This window comes from Saimiri boliviensis, chromosome 8 (assembly GCF_048565385.1).
Source record: "Saimiri boliviensis isolate mSaiBol1 chromosome 8, mSaiBol1.pri, whole genome shotgun sequence".
In the NCBI taxonomy this organism is placed as follows: domain Eukaryota; kingdom Metazoa; phylum Chordata; class Mammalia; order Primates; family Cebidae; genus Saimiri; species Saimiri boliviensis.
In genome coordinates, this window is record NC_133456.1 from 100778454 (window position 1) to 100793937 (window position 15484).

At 45.2% G+C, this 15484-nt stretch overlaps 1 pseudogene; it reads right to left on the bottom strand.

The window, feature by feature from the left end:
• Positions 1-13306: 13306 nt before the first annotated feature.
• On the bottom strand, positions 13307-13735 carry LOC120367594 (interferon-induced transmembrane protein 3 pseudogene; annotated as a pseudogene).
• Positions 13736-15484: the final 1749 nt, after the last annotated feature.

The following is a 15484-nucleotide window of genomic DNA, read 5'->3' on the forward strand; positions in this document are numbered from 1 at the left end:
ACAGAGATCATAAGACTGATAAAACAGACACTTTATAGCAATAAGATAACAAATTCCAACCTGACTCTGGTATAGCATCACAAGACAAGTAACAGGCCTTAGAGGAAATAGAAATATTTTATCCCAAAGTGAGACAGGCTAGTTTCCTTGACATTGACACCCTTCATGGGTGGGAACTGGAGTGGCTGGTTTCACTAAGCCTGCTCCTGGCCTTGTGAGAGGGAGCATGTGAACAAGCAAATGCCGGAACCAGAGGAAAGGAACACTAGAACCGGCTGGTCACTACTCTCTGGCGGGATCAGGCTCTGTGTGGTCCTGCTGCAGCATCCAAGCCCCTGCCCTCTTGGCACCTGGGTTCTTGTCTGCTGTCCAGGGAGAATCAGGTCACTGAAACGGATGGAAGGATAGTGTATGTGGAGGATTTTATTGGGCGATGGATGTGGCTCTCAGCGGAATGGGGAGTTGGAAAGGGGATGGTGTGGGAAGAAGGTGATCTTTCCCTGCCCTGAAGCCACACTGTGTGAAGTTAGCTGGTATGGGAAAAAGGTGATCTTTCCCTGAAGCCACACTGTGTGAAGTTAGCTGTGTCTATCCATTGTCTCTAGTACTCAGCAGCTTGGATCTCCACTGGTTAGCCGCTTATGTTGCTCTGCCAGCTGAAGTCTTTTTATGGGCACAGGATAGGGGCATGGCAGGCCAAAAAAGGAACTCTGGGTGGAAAAATGGGGTCAGCTATTTTCACTTAGGGCCATGGTTTCAGGCCTAAGGGTGGGTTTAATCAGGAGCCCAGCCACTGGATATCAAAGTATATTTGTTTTTGTCTTTGTTTTTTTGAGACCAAGTTTTACTCTGTTGCCCAGACTGGAGTACAGTGGTGCAATCTCAGCTCACTGCAACTTCTACTACCCCCACTGAATTCAAGCCCCTCCTGCTTCAACATTCTGAGTAGCTGGGATTACAGGCACACCATGCCTTGTGTTTTTAGTGGAAACAAGGTTTTACCATGTTGGCTGGTCTGGTCTTTAACTCCTGACCTCAAGTGATCCACCCACCTTAGCCTCCCAAAGTGCTGATTACAGGTATGAGCCATCGCTCCCGGCCCAAAAGTATATTTCTTTGACATATTTTGGAATGGCTCTGCAATACCATCTCTTGTGGAGTAAATTCACACTCTGTAGAGAATCACCTTTGCTTTCTAGGTCTTTCCCTGATTGAAGGGAGATTTAACTAAGACTCTGACAACTTTTTTTTTTTTTTTTTTTGAGACGGAGTTTCGCTCTTGTTGCCCAGGCTGGAGTGCAATGGCGCGATCTCGGTTCACCGCAACCTCCGCCTCCTGGGTTCAGGCAATTCTCCTGCCTCAGCCTCCTGAGTAGCTGGGATTACAGGCACATGCCACCATGCCCAGCTAATTTTCAGCATTTTTAGTAGAGACGGGGGTTTCACCATGTTGACCAGGATGGTCTCGATCTCTTGACCTTGTGATCCACCCGCCTCGGCCTCCCAAAGTGCTGGGATTACAGGCTTGAGCCACCGACTCTGACAACTTTTAAGATCTAAAAGGAGATATTTACCATCTATTCTCTCTGAAGCCTTCTACTTAGAGGTTTCATGTACATAACAAGAACCTTGGTTTCCACAACCTCTCTTACCTTAACTCAAGCATTTCTTTCTGACTTCAACTCTTTTTTTTTTTTCTTGAGACAGAGTCTCACCTGCCAACTCTTTTTTTACTCTTGAGACAAACTCTCACCTGTAGCCCAGGCTGGAGTACAGTGGTGCCATCCTGACTTACCACAACCTCTGCCTCCTGGGTTCAAGCGATTCTCCTGCCTCAGCCTCCTGAGTAGCTGGGATTACAGGCAAGTGCCACCATGCCTGGCTAATTTTTTGTATCTTTAGTAGAAACAGGGTTTCACTATGTTGGCCAGGCTGGTCTCAAGCTCCTGATCGCAGGTGATCCAAAGTGCTGGGATTATAGGCGTGAGCCACCATACCTGACCTTCTGATTTCAACTCTTTAGGCAAAGCTTAACTCTTTCAACCAATGGCCCATCAGAAAGTCTTTGAATCCAACCATGACCTCTAAGCACTTCCCCCTCAAATGTCCTGCCTTTCTGGGCCGAACCAATGTGTACTTTCCAAATAGATTTATGTTTTTGCCTAGAACTTCTGTCTCCTTAAAATGTGTAAAACTAAGCTATAACCTTACCATCTTGGGCACATGTTCTTAGAACCTCTTGGGACTGTATCCCGGGCCATAGTCACTCATATCTGGCTCAGAATAAACCTCTTTAAATTACAGAGCTTCCCCGTCCCCCCAACCCCCACCCCCAGATAGAGTCTCACTCTGTAGCCCAAGCTAGAGTATAATGGCATGATCTGGGCTTACTGCAACCTCCACCTCCCAGGTTCAAGTGATTCTCCTGCCTCAGTCTCCTGAGTAGCTGGGATTACAGGCACCTGCCACTATGCCTGGCTAACTTTTGTATTTTTAGTAGAGACGGGGGTTTCACCATGTTAGTCAGGCTGGTCTCAAACTCCTGACTCAGGTGATCTGCCCACCTTGGCCTCCCAAAGTGGGCATGAGCCACTGGGCCTGGCCGAGTTTGGCTTTTCAAAATCAACACATGTAATGCCAGATCCAGTTCCATCTCCTTTATGAAGCCTTTTTATAATCCCAACCTACACTGAGGCCCTCCGCTCTCTTTCATTTATTCATTCATTTATTCACTGATATGGGGGCCAAGGTCCGTGGCATACCCTAAAGGTTCTCTGGAAAAAAAAAAAAAAATCAGCCAGGCGTGGTGGCTCATGCCTGTAATCCCAGCACTTTGGGAGGCTGAGGTGGGCGGAACACCTGAGATCCGGAGTTTGAGACCAGTCTGACCAGCATGGATAAAACTTGTCTCTACTAAAAATACAAAATTAGCCAGGTGTGGTGGGGCATGCCTGTAATCCCAGCTATTTGGGAGGCTGAGGCAGGAGAATCACTTGAACTTGGGAGGCAGAGGTTGCAGTGGGCCGAGATCACACCACTGTACTCCAGCCTGGGAAACAAGAGAGAAACGCCATCTCAAAAAAATCATAGATGTGGGGGAGATTGAGTAACAGGAGAAAAGGCATACAAATTTATTTAATGTGTAAACAGAGACTTCAGAATGAAAACTCAGCCCACCAGTGAGGTACAAAAGTTTATGTACCATCTTGAGGCTACAGGAATAATGGAGGGTTGGATCCTGATGATACAGGAGGTAGAAAGAAATTATTTAGGCAGACAGTGAGGGCAACCGAGTCCTCAGTAGAGTGTCCCTTCTAACAAAATGCATCCCCCAAAATCATTTCTAGCAAAGAGCAGTCTAAAAAACTGAGCTGCAAATATGAATAAGGAAGCCGGAAGTTTGCATGGGGGAATGCCAGCAGCTGTGCCAACAGCAAAGGGATATTGGGATGTCCAACATGGAGGCTCCATCTTCTCTTTTTACTGGTTCAGTGTTGGTACTCAGAAATGAACCAGAAGAATCTTCCCTCTTTACTTTTACCATGTGTACAGTAAAGGAATGGGCAGCATGGTGTAGCTCAGGCAGAGGACCTGCCTGCAAAATAAAAGATCAGAACGGGGCTACCAGAAATTGGTGCCCTATGCAAATGGCACACCCTATGTAAATCAGACATGGCCTCCTCACTAGCTCATCTATAAACCCCCCTGCATCTCACCGCGGAGCCGGCATTTTTCGGGACCCCCCCCACCCCGACTCTGCAGCAGAGAGCTATTCTTTCTCTTCGCTTATTAACTTTTACTCTCAACCTTACTCTTCCTGTGTCTGTGTCCTCGTTCTCCGTGGCCATGGCACAACAGACTTGGGGTGTTACTCCAGACAACGAGGCCGTTTCACTGACAAAACAGATGATGGAAGAAGGTAGAAGAGAAATTCTGTTGAGGGGATTACTAGGGAGAAAAAATGGATCTGGGAACAGAGATTAACTTGCAAATACATCTCTTTGACAGTGATAGGGTGGCTCAGGTGTGGTTACATTCTCCGTCTTACAGGGAGGGGAAGAAAAAACAAATTGTTCTTGATGGGCCTGGATCTTAGGCAGATAAAGGAACTTTAACTCTTTGGAAGAGATGGTGGTGGTGGTAGCTGGGGGAGGCCAGAGAGACCCTGAGACTTCTTCAGTTTAGCATGTCAACATGATGTATTTTGGGGTATTGGTTTCTGACTACCAACACTGAACAAATATTTGCTAGATGCTTATGCTATGTCAATCACCATGCTTAGTGAGAACCCCAAAGTAAATAAGGCAGGCTGGTCTTTGCCTTCATTGGACTGAGTCTTGAAGGAAACCTAGACATTACATATACGAAAGTCACATAATAATAGATTCTTCAGTCCTCCTTGTAATCCTTGTTTATTAATTAGGGTAATCTTTTTTGCAACCAATAAAATCCAGTTCTGGGATACAGGCCAAAACATGTATTTCCTGCGAAGGCCCTGTGGCTCCTCACAGAACTGAAGGGAGAACCGGAACCCTGGCTTCCAGTTGGCAGCCAGAGAGGCCCTCCAGGGATTTCAGCTGCAGAAACATTTAGACTTTCTCTTTAGGGCACCACCTCTGCTTCAGTAACTGCTACTTTCTGTATCCATGCCAAGTTTCAAGTTCCAGGAGAAAATTGGAATGTTTAGGCCTGAGTCAGGTGATTGCCTCTAGAAATGAGGCACCTGCTTGGATGCAGGCAGGGAGAGGTGGGTGTGGGAGCTGGGGCCGTGGAGGGCGTTTCCTTGTGAGTGGGGACCCTTCCCAGAGTGGGGACATTGTGGTGTGCAGCCATTCTCCTGCAGATGCGGTCCTGCCCTGCCAAGATTTCTCCTTCAGGGATGGAGAACGTATATCCCCAGCTGCTGGGCCTGCTGTCCGCCGAGTGGGAGCCATCAGTGGTCAGTGGTGGACTGGGAAGGGCCTCTGCCCAAGGAGTCACCTTTTGTCCCATGTCACACTCCTTCCTGGGCATTTAGTTACTGGAGGGAATGTGTAGAGGTGTTTATAGGCCCAGCATGGGACAGTTTTAAAGGTACATCCCATCCACAGCAGGCTGCTCAGCTCCATCTGACCAGTCTTAAGTCCTTCCTTTTCCTGACAGGTGTTGGCACTGAGAGCCCTCCCTGGTAACTTCCTGTGCCCTGATCTCCTCTCCAGAGCCAGAGTCGGCTTCCTGAGGAAGCCAGCATACAATATACCCCAGTGGAGTTTGCAGTGCCTTGTGATGCTTACACAATTACACTTTTTTTTTTAAGAGACGGTATCTTGCTCTGTTACCCACGCTAGAGTGCAGTCATAACTCACTACAGCCTCGAACTCCTGGGCTCAAGTGATCCACTTGCCTCAGCCTCCCAAAGTGCTGGGATTACAGGCAGGAGCCACCATGCCTGGTTTACAATTCCAGTCTTTATATTATCTGGCATCGTTTGTTAATTATTTCACATATTCCTTTTGCTTCCTGCTATGGTCTGAATGTTTGTGTCTCCCCAGAATTCTTATGTTGAAATCCTAACCCCCAAGGTGATAGCATTAGGGTATTAGGAGGTGAGGCCTTTGGGACGTGATTAGGCCATGAGAGTGGGGTCCTTATGAATGGTCTGAATGCCCTTATAAAAGAGACTCCGGAGAGCTTGTTAGCCCCTTCCGACAGGTGAGGACACAGTAAGAAGACTCTATGAACCAGGAAGAGGGCTTTCTCCAGACACCGAATCTGCCAGCACCTCAGTCTGGGACTCCACAGTCTCCAGAACCATGAGAAATAAGTCTCATGGTTCTGGAGCCCAGGCGCAGTGGCTCACACCTGTAGTCCCAGCACTTTGGGAGGCCAAGGTAGGAGGATCACTTGAGCCCAGAGGTTTGAGGCCTACCTGGGCAACATAGCGAGAACGCTCTCTACAAAAAAGTAAAAAAATTAGCCAAGTATGGTGGTTCACATCTGTAGTCCCAGCTACTCAGTAGGCTGAGGTGAGAGGATTGCATGAGTTCAGGAATTCAAGGCTGCTGTGAGCTGTGATTGTACCACTGTATTCCACTCTAGCAACAGAGTGAAACCCCATCTCAAAAAATAAGAAGAAATAGGCCAGGCTCAGTGGCTCACACCTGTAATCCCAGCACTTTGGGAGGCCAAGGTGGGTGGCTCATTTGAGTCTGGAAGTTTAAGATCAGCTTGGGCTATAGTAAGACCTCCATCTCAACAAAATTAAAAAGCTGGGTGTGGTAGCATGTGACTGTGGTTCCAGCTACTTGGGAGGATGAGGAGGGTCACTGAAGCCTGGGAGTTTGAGGCTACAGTGAGCCATGATCATGCCACTGCACCCAAACCTGGGTGACAGAGAGAGACTCTTGTCTCTAAATAAATAGGCCAGGTGTGGTGGCTCATGCCTGTAATTCCAGCACTTTAGGAGGCCGAGGTGGGAGGATCATTTGTGGTCAGGAGTTCAAGACCCGCCTGACCAACATTGTGAAACCCCATCTCTACTAAAAATATAAATATTAGCCAGGTATCCTGGCAGACACCTGTAATCCCAGCTACTAGGGAGGCTGAGGCAGGAGAATCACTTGAACCTGGGAGGCAGAGGTTGCAGTGAGTGGAGATTGCACCACTGCACTCCAGCCTGGGTGACAGAGTAAGACTCTGTCTCAATAAATAAATAAATAAATAAAATAATAAACAAATAAATACATGTCTGTTGTTTGTAAATTATCCTATCTATGGTATTTTGTCATGGCAGTCTGAATGGACCAAAACACCTTCCAAGCTAGACTACAGACTTTCTACATGTAGAAATCTCTACTTCTCTGACCTCTAGCCATCAACCCTAGTTGTAGCAGGAGGTACATAGGTGTCACGCAGAATTAGGTGTTTACTGATGGATTGTCCCTACTTGAGGGACAAAGCTGTGCTGAGTCTAACACAACAGAATGTTGCTATTTTAGATGGATCAGAGATTTAATATAAGACCTCTTTTAAAAGGGTTTCAAATCAATAGATTTCTGTTTTCATTTGTTTCTTGGCTGGCTCATTGCTTTTAGAGACCAAAAACTACTGATTAGGGAGAGTAGACCTCTCTGCCATCACCTCTTTTTTCCCTCTGCAGTCCAGGTTTTCCTTGTCTTCCGTCTCTGGGGATGCAACCACAGAACCTTGCAAAACATGCTTAAGTGCACGATTTTAAGAGACGTTTCCATTCTTTATGAGTGCACGCGTGCGTGGGGTTGGGGGGCTTTTCATGCCAGACTGTGACATCACATGTCTCCATGCCTGTATTTGGGAGCTGGTTGGGTCCGCAATAGCCATGTGCTGAGAAGAATGGAAAGTTGATGATAGGCTCACAGGCTTTGATCTCTTCAATAAATATTTTTTCAAGAAGAGGAGCTTTAGGAATAAACCATTTCAGCCAGCACCTTTGAGATCATCCCAATTCTAAAGCAGATGGAGATTCCTTTTACCTAGAGAAAGTTCAATTTTAAACATTGAATAAAAACATAATTTTCTAGTTCTTGGCCCAGTCTCTTAATCACTTTTACCTCCACAGTATTCAGAGCTGACGCTTGCAAAGGGAAGTTATTACCCTTGAACCATCAGTTTCTGTCTGATTCCAATCAGGTAGTAATATTTCATAGAGCTGCGCCATGACACAGGCACATTTTCCCCACCAGGGACACGTGTTGTTTCCCTTCATTTTGGAAAAATTGTGCTGTGAGCACAGCAAGGAGAATACCTTCTATGTCTTTCCTCTTATAAAGAATGTGCTTTTATAACATGTTTTTTAATTGATAAAGAGGCAATGGTAATAAATGAGCATTTGATCCAAGTTTCAGCAAAGGACTCTTTATTGGAGTACAGACTTTAAAAAGTTATTTTAGGCAAGTACCCAGAGGCAATTTTTAGAGCCATGAGGCTGAATAAGAAGACGATGATTCTGAATGAATTCTGCCACTCCTTAGACATAAATTAAGTCTCCTTCCAAGTGGAGTGGCTAGTGGGCTGAGAGGACATATTTTAAAATAGTTGAATCCAAACATAAGCTGGATTTGCATTTTTTAAAGCCTATAGTTTGCTTTTCACATTTTCTCTCTTCCCCCGGGACTCTGCCATTGTACGGTCTAAGTTGCTTTCTTACAAAGGTAACTTAGGTTCATTTTATGAGGTGTGGAATAGAGAACCAGCCTGGTGCTTTGACTGGCTGAACTTTCCATCCTGCTTTAAACAACCTGCTAAAAGTCAGCATGATTTACAACAGTAGTTACAACTACCCTTTTACTTAGCCAGGAATATTCTCATGCTATCAAAAAATAGAGGCACATTTGGAACCACTGTCATTCCTATTTCTTGATTAATCATCTCAGTGATTCATTCATTAAACAAATTTATGCAGCTGAGGGGCCTTCTTTGATGACGTAGGATGGAAGAGATCCCTTGTCCAAGACACATGCAGCACAATCTTTATTTTTTTATTTTTATGTATTTTTAAATTTTATTTTTCTATAAATTATTGGGTTTTCTTTTTGTTGTTGTTTTTTTGAAACAAAGTTTCATTCTTGTTGCCTAGGCTGAAATGCAATGGCACAATCTCAGCTCACGGCAACCTCTGCCTCCTGGGTTAAAGCAATTCTCTTGCCTCAGCCTCCCGAGTAGCTGGGATTACAGATATCTGAGACCACACCTAACTAATTCTTTGTATTTTTAGTAGAGATGGGGTTTCACCATATTGGCCAGGCTAGTCTCAAACTACTGGCCTCAAGCAATCTGCCCACCTCAGCCTCCTAAAGTGCTGGGATTACAGGCATGAGCCACCTCGCCGGGCCATATCCAGTACAATCTTAAAGAGAGGGTCTACTGAACAGATACATGGGGCAAGACTGCTTGATTATTTTCATGAATTATCCCCATGTGTCCCATGGCCATGTGGCAGGTGCTGATATCTGTAACATTCACTGGGGTCTTTTTCTTCTTTTTTTTTGAGACAGAGTTTTTCTCTTACTGTCCAAGCTGGAGTGCAATGGTGCAATCTTCACTCACTGCAACCTCCACCTCCTGAGTTTAAGCGATTCTCCTGTCTCAGTCTCCCAAATAGCTGGGATTACAGGCACATGCCACCATGCCCTGCTAATTTTGTATTTTTAGTAGAGGTGGGGTTTCACTAGGTTGGTCAGGCTGGTCTTGAACTCCTGACCTCAGATGATCCACCCACCTTGGCTTCCCAAATTGCTGGGATTACAGGCATGAGCCACCGTACCTGGCCCACTGAGGTCTTTTCATGCTAGTGTTTTAAGTTGTGTAAATCCATGCAGCTGAAATAAAAATTATGCACATACAAATACACCCCACACCCCTCTACTCTCCAAAAAGACCCCTCAAATGTTTCTGAGAAATTAGGATGCCAGGTATGTATTTGTAAAAGGTCAACTGAGATGATCATCCATACTGTTATTGAACCCAGCTGGGGCCTGCTTGCCTTACACAATAAGACCAGATATCCACATCCAGGTTTGAAGTGGGAGGAAGGTGTTTAACTGCTAGTTACCAACCAAGGAGGATCAGGCAGCTCATGCTTAAGTCTTGATCCTACAGGTAAGGGTTTTTAAAGGCAGGGGTGGCTGGGTGCAATGGCTCATGCCTGTAAATTCACCACTTTAGGAGGCTGAGGCAGGTAGATTACTTGAGGCCAGGAATTTGAGACCAGCCTGGCCAACATGGCAAAACCCAATCTGGACTAAAAATACAAAAATTAGCCTGGTGTGGTGGTGCACACCCATAATCCCAGCTACTTGGGTGGCTGAGGCAGGAGAATAGCTTGAATCTGGGAGGCAGAGGCTGCAGTGAGCTGAGATGGTGCCACTGTACACCAGCCTGGGCAACAGAGGGAAACTCTGTCTCAATTTAAAAAAAAAAAATTTCATCTTTAGTTTCCATGGGGAACCAAACGCCCATGATTCTAGCTTCCTTGGCTATTTTTAAGTTATTATTACCTTCTTGCTTATCAAATTGTTTATTTATTTCTCAAGGCTGGCTAGGTACCTGGAATTTCCCTTGAAGGAACTTAAGATTTTCTTTCTTTTCATGCTTGTGGAGGCCTGCAGGCCACTAAGAGGAGTCTCTGTTCCATCTCAGTACTACTATCTTTTAAATTGCTTGGTGCCTTTTTCTTATAGGAGCTCAAAAAGCTTCCTTCATCTCTACTATGTGCTTGGAAACATAAAAACTCATATTTTGTGTGAGGTGAAAGCCATGTGCATACAAGCTTTTGAGACACTGACACAAATAAAAACGACCCGCACCCTTGGGATAACTTCCTGCTATAGATAAAAGATACGCTGACCGTTATGTGTAATTTTTTGCCATAGGTGAGATTTTCTGCCTTTCTCAGACAACAAAGATAGCTAATGCAAATAAGCAAGATGAGAGTAAAGTTACAGTCTTCTCTCATTTATTTTTTAAATAGGGAAATATTTTTTAAAAAGTGGTTGAGACCAACTCCTTGAGTGTCAGGACCTTCCAGGTGAGAACTTTTGTAATTGTCCAACATGTTCCTTGCCTGTTTCCCAGATAGAACCGATTTATTAAGACAGGGGAATTGCAATAGAGAAAGAGTTTAACTCACACAGAGCTGGATAAATGGAAGATTGGAGTTTTATTACTCAAATCAGTTTCCCTAAAAATTTGGAGACTGGTTTTTTTTTTTTTTTTTTTTTTGAGACAAAGTCTTGCTGTGTTGCCCAGGCTGGAGTGCAGTTACGTGATCTAGGCCCACTACCTCTGCCTGCCAGTTTCAAGCAACTCTCTGCATCAGCCTCCCGAGTAGCTGGGATTATAGGATCCAATGCCTGACTAATTCTACACCATGCCTGACTAATTTTTTTGTATTTTTATTAGAGACAGGGGTTTCACTATCTTGGCCAGGCTGGTCTTGAACTCCTGACCTCATGATCCACCCACCTCAGGCTCCCAAAGTGCTGGGATTACAGGTGTGAGCCACCGTGCTCAGCCGAGACTGGAGTTTTTTTGTTTTTGTTTTTTTCACTTAGGCACATAGTTTTCAGGTTATCTAGAGACTGCAGTTTTTTAAGGATAATTTGGCAGGGAGGCAACCAGGGAGTGGGGAGTGCTAATTGGTTGGCTGGAGAGAAAAATCACAGGGGTTTGAAGTGGGTTTTTCTTGATGTCTTGTGTTCTTGGGTGGGATTGCAGAACTGGTTAAGCCAGATTACTGGTCTGGGTGGTGCCAGCTGGTGCATCAGAATGCAGGGTCTAGAAAATATCTTAAGCACCAATCTTAGGTTTTGCAAGATACTATCCTTATGAGCAATTGGGGAGGTTCAGAATCGTGTGAATCCATGAGTCTTTTTTTTTTTTTTAAGAAGACAATGGTCTCTGTTTATTGGGCTAAACAGGGCAATAAATTGTGGTTTAGACCTTACTTCTTAGATCTGCTTCTAGAATAAGGATTTTACTGACAGTTATCACCACACTGGCAGAGGTTTTGCAAAAATGAAGGGCTAAATCTTTTAGTAAACATTTTGTTAATTTTTCATCTGACATAAAAAATTGGAGTAATCTAAAAAACATAAGGTTTGAGGAATAATGGTTCTTCCTAGAGACTATAAAGAGCCATAACCCAAATAACAGTGAAAAACAAGTTTCGATTTCCATTGGAAATACTGTAAAGATACACAGGTTTGAGAATTACATTTTTCTAATTGTAACATCTTAAATTTCATTTCAATGAAGTCTGCTGTCCTAAGACAAGTATGAGCAATTAAATCCTAGGGTTCCCCACCTTAAGACGCACTGTGTGATCACTGACCCATTATTCCTTGCGGCGTTCCTAGGTCTGACCCATCCTTCATATCCTCAAATTTCACCTTAACGAGGCCGACACCTTTCAGCTTACCGACTGGCAGCTCCTTTAGGTATTCTAGACCGCTAAAGCAGAAAATTTTGGCACAGCTCCAGCCTAACAGTGTCTGTAATGAGCCTGCGAACTTCCAGCAGGATCCTCCCTTGTTTTTCCCGAAATGGCCTGGACTTTACTGTTGTCATTACACTGCTCAGCCTCCTGTCCCCAAGAAAAGTCTTACCGTAGTGAAGCCCAGGCTCTTCCCAGGTACTGGGAGTGTGGAATGGGGACTCCTCAGGCGGCTGTTTCTCTCGGTGCGGTGCTTGTGGGCACTGGCCTCAGTCGCTGCCTAGCGCGGCTGCTTCCCAGGAGGGCACTTCCGGTCCACCACCTCCCTGGAAGGAAACACCGCTTTCTCTGGGTTCCGCTACAGCACTCGGACCCCGGCGCCTCGGGTTCCAGCCCTGGACCATCTGCAGCAACGGTGGCACCACAAACCGCGCGGGTTTCACCAGCGCCGCCATCTTCCCTGAGACCCGGCCGCGTGACGCTTAAACGAAACCATAATTGCTAATCCTGTGGCTAATTTGTTAGTCTTGCAAAAGCAGTCCGATGGCCAGGTGCCTTGGCTCACGCTTGTAATCTCAGCTCTTTGGGAGGCCGAGGCAAGCGAATCACGATGTCAGGAGTCCGAGACCAGCCTGGCCTAGATGGTGAAACCCTGTCTCTACTAAAAATACAAAAATTAGCCAGTTAAATTTTGTATTTTTCTTTTTTTTAAAGGTGGGTTTTCACCATATTGGTCAGGCTGGTCTTGAACTCCTGACTTCCGGTGATCCGCCCACCTCAGCCTTCCAAAGTGTTGAGATTATAGGCGTGAGCCACCGAGCCCGGACAAATTTTTGTATTTTTAAAATTAAAAAAAATAAACCTCTTCAAAATATTTAACGTATTTGAGACCAGCCTGGACAACATGAGCCACCGTGCCTGGCCCTAAACAGATCATTTTTGACCCAGGATATTGTGGCTGACTCTGACACAGTACCCTCACCTTAACTTAAGCATTGCTTTCTGTCAGCTCCCAGTTTTAGGCAGAGCCTTATTCCTTTAACTAATTGCAAATTGAAGAATCTCTGGGCCAGGCACAGTGGCTCATGCCTGTATTTATGACAACAATAAACCTATTTTAAAGAGGTTTATTTTATTTGTATTTTTTTGCAGAGATGGGGTTTCATGATGTTGTCCAGGCTGATCTCAAATATGTTAATTTTTTGTTTTTGTTTTTTTTTTTTCCAGGAGCACGTGCACTTTATTGAACCACTGTAGAAAAGTGTGTGAGGGTAAAGGGTTGATACAGAATGGACTGGGGGCAGGGCGAGGGATGGAATCTGGATACCAGGGAGACAGACAGGTCACGGGGCAGAGCCCCTGGCCCAGGTGATTCCTCTGGATCTACTGATAGGCTTGCAGAATCAGGATTGGGATGATCATCATCAGAATGGTCATGATGATGCCCAAAATCAGGGCCCAGATGTTCAGGCACTTGGCAGTGGAGGCGTAGGCCTGAGCCCCGGTCAGGTCGCCAACCATCTTCCTGTCCCTAGACTTCACGGAGTAGGCGAACACTATGAAGCCCAGGCAGCAGGAGTTCATGAAGAGGGTGTTGAGCAGGGACCAGACGACATGGTCAGGCATGGAGGTCTCGCTTCGGATGTGGATCACGGTGGATGTCGGGGGTGCAGTGTTGTGGGGCACCCCCAGCGCAGCCACCTCATGCTCCTCCTTCAGCATCTCATAGTTTGGGGGACGGTCGGTGCTGGCAGGAGTAAAGAAGGTTTGGACAGTGTGGTTCATGGTGTCCGGGAAGACCGACCATGGTGGGGTTACTGGGATGCTTCTCCATGTTAAATATTTTAAAGAGTTTTTTTTTTTTTTTTTTTTTTTTTTTTTTTTTTTTTTTTTTGGTGGCAGGTGCCTGTAATCCCAGCTACTTGGGAGGCCGAGGCAGAAGAATCGCTTGAACCTAGAAGGCAGAGGTTGCAGTGACCCTAGATTATGCCACTGCACTCCAGCCTGTGATACAGAGTGAGACTCTGTCTTAAAAAAAAAAAAAAAAAGGCAGTCTGGTCCCCAGGCAAGAAGGGGATTTGTTTCAGGAAAGATCTGTTATCTTCCTTTCAAAGCTGAACTATAAACTCAGTTTCTCCCAAAGCTGGTTTAGCCTATGCCCAGGAATGAACAAGGGTATCTTGGAGTTGGTCAGGTCAGCTCTCTTTCACTGTCATAATTTTCTCTCTGTTTCACTTTTCTCTGTTAAGAGAAAAACCAAACTCTGTTAAATATTTTAAAGAGGTTTGTTGGGAACCAATAGGAGTGACTGTGGCCTGGGAAAGACATGACCCAAGAAGCCTTGAGTACATGGTCCTGGGACAAGTGAATTATAGTTTTACACATTTCAGGGATGCAGGAGTTACAGGCAAAGACTTACATCAACACATGGAAGGCATACATTGGTTCAGCCCCAAAAGGCAGGATAACTTGAAGGAGGGGGTCTTAACAGGTTATAGGCAAATTCAGAGATTCTTTTTTTTTTTTTTTTTTTTTTAATATAGGGTCTCACTCTGTCACCCAGGCTGGATTGCAGTGGTGTCATGATGGCTCACTGTAAACTCTGCTTCCCTTGCTCAGGGAATCCTCCTGCCTCAGCCTCCTGAGTAGCTGGGATTACAGTCACATGCCACATAGCTGGCTAATTTTTGTATATTTTTGTAGAGATAGGGTTTTGCCATGTTGTCCAGGCTGATCTCAAACTCAAGCGACCTTGAGAGATCCATCCTCCTCAGCCTCCCAAAGTGCAAGGATTACAGGCATGAACCACTGTGCCTGGCCCAGAGATTCTTTAATTTTCAATTAGTTAAAGGAATAAGGCTCTGCCTAAAACTTGGAGCCGAAAGAAATGCTTAAGATGAGGGTGCTGTGTCAGAGTCAGCCACAATAACCTGGGTCAAAAATGATCTGTTTAGGGCCAGGCACCGTGGCTCATGTCTGTAATCCCAGCACTTTGGGTGGCCAAGGTGGGTACATTGCTTGAGCTCAGGAGTTTGAGACCAGCCTGGGCAACATGACAAAACCCTATCTCTACAAAAAAATGCAAAAATTAGCCAGGTATCGTGGTACACACCTGCAGTCCCAGCTACTTGGGAGGCTGAGATGAAAGAATTGCTTGTGCCTGGGAGGTGGAAGTTGCAGTGAGCTGAGGCTGAGCCACTGCACTCCAGCCTGCGTGATAGAGTGAGACTGTGTTTCAAAAAAAATAATAAAAAAAACCCGCTTAGCAAGACTGATGGACCGCAGGTGAGACTTCACACTTGCCTTGCATCATCTTAAGTCCTGTTTGTAATTTAGTATCTTACTGGCCACAAAGAGTCTGTTTTGTTAGTCTTTTCATTTTTATTTTTATTTTTTCTTCCATTTCCCTTTTCCCTCTTTTCACCTGTCAGTCTTAAGATCTCTGTTTTAACATTAATGCTGGTTAGTTGTTGCATCTAAACTCCAAAAAGTAAGGAGTATAATAAAACATGTTAGGCCCCCCACCCAGTCATA